Raw genomic sequence first — 6,875 nt, forward strand, 5'->3', positions numbered from 1 at the left:
CCAGAGAGAAGGTTTTAAAAACCAGCGCCAGGGAAAGCAGGGAAGGAATGTCTCGGGGCTGGGCCTCTGGGTCTTCTCTGAGCTACTCCTCAGATAACCCCGAGGTCAGGCTGTCAAGGGAGCACTGCTGGGCTTTAATGCCCTCCAGGGACTCCGAGCCCAGGGTTCCAGCCAGCATTAGTGTTCTGATTTCTCAGGGAATGTATTTAGACTTCACTAGACTATTCAGTTTTAGGATGATGTGGGTAAGGCGTTGTGCACTTGGGGCTGAATACCAGCCTCTCTCATCCTGGTCTGAGATTCTCTGTTGGCATCTTCCCACCATTCTCCAAGGAAAGGTCAGGTCTAAGCCTGGCCCTTGGGCCCTTCGAAGTCGAAGCAATGGGGCATCAGACTGTAAAGGCTGTAAAAATGTTCAAAGGAATCTTAGACCATCTAACCCTCTCTGTCTTTTTTTAAATTGTGGTAAAATATGCATGATGTAGAAGTTATCATTCTGACCATTTTGAAGTGTGCAATTCAGTCACACCAAATATATTCACAGTGTTCTTCAATCATCACCATTACTCATCTACAGAATTTGTTCAGCATCCCAAACTGGAACTCTGTACCCATTCAACAATACCCTCTTTAAAAAAAGGAAATCAACCAAAAAGGAGCAGGTCTGACCAAATGTCATGCAGGTAGGACAAGGGTTTACAATATCGGGATCAAAAGCTCTGACACACCATCTGATTTCTTTCTTTTTGTTTTAAATTTGACTGCAGCAGGTCTTAGTTGCAGCATGTGGGATCTATTTTCCTGACCAGGGATCGAACCCAGGCCTCCTGCATTGGGAGCACAGAGTCTTAGCCACTGGACCACCAGGGAAGTCCCCTGATTTCTTAAAACAGGATTCTGTACGCACACACATACACACACGCCTATATTCATCTAGCACTCAGTTCCTTGTTCAGGAAGCCACACTTCCGGAAGAATGCTGGCAAACAAGTATGTGTCCAAAAACAACAGACCGGATGATGGCAAGACACCTGGAAACCCCACCCCGTAGAGAGGAAAGGAGCTGGCGATGGGGGATTCAGGACAGTGATGGGTGTTGTCTTCCAAAGGGGGTTAACATGTGGTGTGGAAGAGGCTGAACTCACCTGGCTTCTGAGGGCAGGACCGGAGGAGCACAGAGGGCAGCAGCTGGGCCGTTTCTATGGAAACACCAAAGATCTCTCTAGTAATTCAGTCAGCTACGGCAGCAGGCAGCGGAGGCTGGGGGCCCCGGGTCACCTGCGCCGACTCACTGGAGACAGAATTTACGCAGCTGAGAAAGCGTCCCTTCCAACTCAGACGTGTCATGCGGGAGTCGGATGATGGCATCTGAGCCCAGGGCCCGCGCTGGCACCCAGCCTAGCACTGTCCATGCTCTCCTGGGCCAGAGTCCTGAAACAAAGGCTTTGGAACCATTCTATAGAAGGTGTTCATAGTTTTAATTGATGACACAATTGGGCACAGCATAGAAGGTTTGGACTATATACTCTTTGAACTATATGTAGCTTGTGACCTGTCATGAAATCAATATATTCAGCAATTTTTAAAAAATGAAATAGAATGAATAGAGTATATCAGAGCACAATACGCAGGGTGGGATAAATATTAGGCATTTTTCCTTTTTTATTTGTTGTATTGAAGTATAATTGATTTACAATGTTGTGTTAATTTCTGGTATACAGCAAAGTATTCAAAGCCTTCAGTTCAGCTTAGTTCAATTGCTCAGTCCTGTCGAACTCTTTGCGACCCCATGGATGGCAGCACTCCAGGTTTCCCTGTCCGTCACCAACTCCTGGAGCTTACTCAAACTCATTTCCATCGCATTGGTGATGCCATCCAACCATCTCATCCTCTGTTGTCCCCTTCTCCTCCCGCCTTCTGTCTTTCCCAGCATCAGGGTCTTTTCCAATGAGTTGGTTCTTTGTATCAGGTAGCCAGAGTATTGGAATTTCAGCTTCAGCATCAGTCCTTCCAATGAATATTCAGGACTGATTTCCTTCAGGATTGACTGGTTGACTCTCAAAGCCTATGTGTATATATATATATATACATAGGTTTCCTCAATGACTCAGAGTGTAAAGAATCTGCCTGCAATGCAGGAGACACAAGTTTGATCCCTGCATCAGGAAGATCCCCTGGAGAAAGAAATGGCAACCCATTCCAGTATTCTTGCCTGAAAATTCCCAAGTACAGAGGATCCTGGTGGGTCCAAAGAGCCGCAAAGAGGTGAAAACAACTGAACACACAAACATATATATATATTCAGATTCTTTTCTGTTGTAGATCATCGCAAGATACTGTGTAATACAGTAGAGCCTTGATGGGTATCCGTTCTACACACACTAGTTTGCATCTGCGGACTCCTGCCACCTTCCCCCCTTGGCGACCGCAAGTCTGCTCTTTATGTATGTGGGTCTGTTTTTTTCTTGTAGGTTCAGTTCATTTGTGTCACTTTTTAGATTTCACATATAAGTAATGTCATATGGTATCAGCATTTGTCTTTCTGATTTACTTCCCTTGGTATGATAATCTCTAAGTTCATCCATGTTGCTCCGAATGGCATCATTTCATACTTGTTTATGGTTGAGGAGTATTCCATTGTATGTATGTGTGTATATATATATATATATACACACATACATCACATCATCTTTATCCATCAGTAGTTTTCAAGAAATACTTTTGGTTATATTGTCTGTGAGTGTGTGTGTATACAAGGTCAATGTAAAATCTATATTCTACCATACAGGTTTTGGCCACCTGATGCGAAGAACTGACTCATTGGAAAAGACCCTGATGCTGGGAAAGATTGAAGGCAGGAGGAGAAGGGGATGAGAGAGGATGAGATGGTTGGGTGGCGTTACCGACTCAATGGACGTGAGTTTGAGTAAGCTCCAGGAGTTGGTGATGGACAGGGAAGCCTGGCATACCACAGGCCATGGGGTTGCAGAGAGTTGGACACAACTGAGCAACTGAACTGACCGACCATGGGTTTAATTTTCCCTAGTATAAAATTTTTAACTTAATGCAAAGCATAGGACAGATGTGCTAGAGTCTTAGAACTGGGTCACAAGTTGCTAGACAGGTCACATGCTAGATTAGAGAGGTAACAGTCTCCGCCAGGCAAGGCAGCTCTGACTGCTTGCTTTCTTGGCCCTGGACACAGTTACACTCATGTCTGTGGTCCTGCGGTTGGCCCCACAGGGTAACCAAGTGCTTGGCTGAGAGCAATCGAAAACCTCTGCACACCTGAGGGGCGGACAGAACAGCAGGTCTGACATTTTGTTAAATCTTCCTTTCACACAAGGGACTGCGGTAAAAGTAAATTTTGATCCTCAGACAGTAATGAGAAGCAAACCCTGGAGACAGAAAACCAAGGGTTTTATGCAACCCTTCTTCCCCGTCTCCACAGAGATGCCCACACCTGTGTTCAATCGCTTTACTCTCTCTCCTCTTAAATCAGGGTCTTCTGTCTTCCTGGGACAGGACTGTGAGCACATACGCAGGGGGCTTTAATTAAAAGGGAACTGCCCAGAAAACAACAAAACTCTGTAAACCAATTATCCTTCAACAAAAATATAAATTAAAAAACAAGGGGAACTGCTAAGGACTCGAGAGGGTTTTGAATGGATAGGCATGTTATGGAGTGCAACATTTTGGACCATGATGCACAGGAGGATGTCTATGGTAAGACCAAGAGATATAATACACACACACAATGTTTCCCAAACTAAAGGAAGCTGCTGCCAGATTTCCGCTGAATCCTTTCTGTAATGCAGACATGGTATAACAGATCTGTTTTTGTGTGTCCGACATCCCTTAACATATATGATTTCAGCATCCACCTTCCTCCACTTCCTACAGACAGTTGTTCCTGTCCTGCCGCCATTCCATGTGGTTGTCGTGGGACTGCCTATCACAATGTCTTGCCCCGTCTCTCTTGACTCGATGGCTGGTTCATGGAAAAGGCAACAGACCCAAGCTGGGCCAGTCAGGGGTTTTCCTTATATATTATAATAAAGCAGTAAGCAAGAACTCAGTTTTTCCCTATGGGAAAAGGAGACGTTTTTTCCCATAGGGAGCTATAGGTTAGAGCTGCCTTTGGCCTCATTTTCCTCCAGCCGTGCAGAGGAAGACAATGGACACAGTGATCTCTCAAGAACTCTGAGGACACTCTTGCTACTTCGGCCAGTTCTGCTGCCCAGCACCCAGCCTACTTTACCTGCATGGACAGACGGATGGAGGAGCGGTGTATGGTGGGGCAAGGGGTATTTGCTTGTTGCTTAGGCTAGTATGAGTTGCTTTCTGTAACTTACATCTGAAAGAGTTACTTCAGCCTGCATATGATGAAGCAGGTACAGGATTTAGAGTGACGACCTGTGTTTGAAGCTGAGAGCTGATTCTTATTAACCGTGTTCAAGATATCTAACTTGTCCAGACCTCAGTCTCATCATCTGTACAATATACAAGATATTCGTGAAGTTTAAAGTGCTTGTGTAATGAAAATGTCATCTGAATGTTAAAGTAATTACTAATCTAAGCGCCTTTCTCCTACAAACTAAAGGGGGGCTGGCAGTCTCCTTCATGACCCTCCCAGCCAATCCACTCTACCCGAAGAAACCACTGTTCTGAGCCATGTCATTAGAGATTATCAGAAAACCTGTGTTTGAATACCAGTGCTGCTAATTATTAACAGTATGACTAACTTCTTATCAGCATTATCATCAGTATTATCAACAGTATTATCATCAGTAAAATGGAGTTAATTTTAAAAGAAACACCTTTGGAGAGCAGTTGAAAAGTTTGCTAGGCTTTCTAATATAAGTTTTCCAACAAGGATCCTTATAATGTGGTCTGTTAAGGAATAAGTGGTTTATTTCTCTGCTATGAGACCATCGAGGGCAGGTGCTTGGGTTGGTGGGTGGCTTAGGCACCAGGTCTGATAGCGACTCGTGGATTTTAAGACCATTACAATCTGCATCAACTTAACCAACAGGAAAGGGGAGAAGAGCATGGAGGAGTTAGCTCCAGTTAAGTGTGCTTAACTCTTGCTCAGGGTCCATTAGTGGAGGCGTAGACATGTGAGCCCGCCTGGCTCAAGGGAGGCTGGAAAATGTAGTCACAGGCTGGACAGCCATGTTCCAGCTACAACACTTGCCAGCCAAGAAGGGAAAAATGGATTTCAGAGGAGAGATACTGCACAAGGAGTAAATAATTGCATTTAAGGTGTTTAGAATATTCCAGAACACAGGGTCGTACCAAATATGAGCTGTTTAGCATTGTTAATTCTCATGCAGTAGAAAATTAAGAAAGAAAGTTTTTCCTCAAACTGGGCTACAAAATGGCTCTTTCTAGGAAAACTATTTCTCATCTCAAGATTATATTCTGCCAGGTTCTCTTGGCAGCTCTCGGCACATCACTCAACCCCTTCTCTCTAAGGGCCTCCATTTGTCTGCCCTGAAGAGCTTCTAAAATACTCCCTTGTGACAATCTTGAAAGAGCAGCCATGGAGAAAGTCCAGCCTTGTCTGCTGGAAGGCCCCGTTTACTTATGGAATGAACTCAGACAAGCAGACAATTAATGATAAATGGATGTTAGACTTGTTACATTTCCCAGCCTAGTTTTAGCCAAATTATGAATTCATGCAAGCCAGTACGGAGATCCTGGGAATCTCTTTTGTTAAGTTGGGCTCTGGCTACTCCTCTTCTGCTTGCAGACTTGTGGGGAAGAGGGGATGTGGTGGGCACCTGGCTATAAGAGGATGGCTAAGATTGATTGACAGTACGCCTTCTGATGTCATAAATCATACAAGCCTCTGTCCCATTAGCCATGGAAATTTGCAGTAGGAAACTAATGAAGTCTTTAATTATCAAGTCCTAACTGTTTAGTCTTCCAAGGAGACAGAGTTCCTAATAAATACTCTGGCAGAGGCCGTAAGCAGGGGGTGGGCTGTCTTGTGTAGCTGGATGTATGAGAGACCACCCACAAGGCTAGGAGGGCAGGCAGGCTGGAGTAGGGCTTGTTCATGACCTCAGCAGATGGGCTGCCAAGGAAACAAAACTCCCCCCAGCCCTTTACCCCACCCCCGGAACTGCCCAGACCCAGGGAGGAATTGGGTCTCGCTTGGGACAGCCCACCTGCACTTAGCTCATCCACAAACATTACCTGGTTCCTTAGCAACCTTGAGCATCTTTAGGAGTCATTCATTGGGCAGTTTCACCCATCAGCTGTGACTAGGACCTGACTTCTTCCACCCTGCTTGTTACAGTTTCCAGCTGTGACCAAGCACAAGCATTGCTTGCAAAAGAAAAGGAAGGAGTGATTATCTCCCTTACTGGACTATAATGGAAGATGGGAGAATCAGGAAGTGCTTCTTCCATCGAGCACTCTTATAAAAACGCCTGCAGGGTCGATATGTCTGGTGGGGGATGGGGTGGGAGGAGGGACTGCCTGAAGCCATCACACATACAGCGTCAAGTGGAGGCAATTCTCTTGATCATTTGGGCTAAAATTCTTTTACTGAAAGGTCCAGAAAGGTGCAGCTAGGTTGCTTATCTTTATTTATTTCTAGGCTCACACTCCCACAAAATTACCTCAGTTTTCTGCTTCACGTCACTTGTCCAGCCAACCTACAGGGAAGTCAGTTAACTGCCTGGTTCCTTGTTCAGTCGCTAAGTCGTGTCTGACTCTTTGTGACCCCAAGGACTGCAGCGTGCCAGGTTCATCTATCTCCCAGAGTTTGCTCAAATTCTTGTCCTTTGAGTTGGTGATGTCATTCAGCCGTCTCATCTTCTGTCGACCCCTTCTTCTCCTGCCCTCAATCTTTCCCAGCACCA

Source organism: Capra hircus, chromosome 10 (genome assembly GCF_001704415.2).
Source record: "Capra hircus breed San Clemente chromosome 10, ASM170441v1, whole genome shotgun sequence".
Lineage (NCBI taxonomy): Eukaryota > Metazoa > Chordata > Mammalia > Artiodactyla > Bovidae > Capra > Capra hircus.